We start from the raw sequence: 999 nt of genomic DNA on the forward strand, positions 1-999 counted from the left end.
CAGCCCTGATCCCCATTCCCTCTGTGAGCTGTTGCATCAGGGTGAGAGCTTAAGAGAACCCCACACTTCTGGGGGGGTCACCATGAAGCCCTAGGGTTGAAGGCTAGTGTAGGGTGAGGAGATCCTTACTCCCCTGCCCCACCCTGAAACACCCATCCCTCCCCTTCTTCCATCAGCACATTCCGTAGCCTCTTGGGTTACCTGGCTGCCTGGGTGTCCCATTTTCTTCGGGGGGGATTCCCTGCCTGGGGGAGCTAAAGGCTGTGTTCCCAGAGGCTGAGCTAAAGCGGTAGTGGTGGGGGGAGTTTAGGAGAGACAGACAGTCCTGGCTTTGCTTACCAGGGCCTGGACACTAAATCCCTTGTTGATGGCTGCAGCAACCCCTCCCTAGGGTAAGGTTACCATCTGCACTGTCCCCTTGACTGTCTCCCTTCCCTGGTTCCCTGTATCTCTCTAGAGCTACTTCCTCTGTCCCCCAAAGATGCTCTCCCCTTTCCTTTGATTCCGCCAAAAGGCTTGGAGTACCTCCTCTGTTAACCAAACACATTAGGCAGGGGAGGAGACTGTGACAGTGGAAAGGGGTTCATGATGTCAAGACCAGGCTAAGGAGTGATAAGGCCTAAGGGCCAAGAGGGCTTATGGAAAGATCTGCTCAGGGGTGGGCTTGGAACTGAGCATTTAGTGTAACTGGGGAAGTTGAGGCAACTGGGGGTGGGGTCAGTAGCAGATGATAGAAAGTGACTTTACTCCCCCCTCCTCTCTGAGGCTGGGGCCACCTTTGCGTCCCTTGTGAGTGACACCTCAGGCTGCAGCCCCACTGTTCCTCTCTGTCAGCAGAAACCTCTCTCTCTCCTGACCCCTCCTGCTGGGGTCTCAGCCAGCCAATCCCTGACCTGGGGGAAGGGGGAGCCTGCCCCCCCCACTCCCTCATAAGGACCAGCTGGGGGCTGGGGGGGTGGCCGGCTGCGCAAGTAGGACTGGGGTCAGAACTTCGTGGAA

This window comes from Mus caroli, unplaced genomic scaffold (genome assembly GCF_978045245.1).
Source record: "Mus caroli unplaced genomic scaffold, Mus_caroli_1 scaffold_8, whole genome shotgun sequence".
Lineage (NCBI taxonomy): Eukaryota > Metazoa > Chordata > Mammalia > Rodentia > Muridae > Mus > Mus caroli.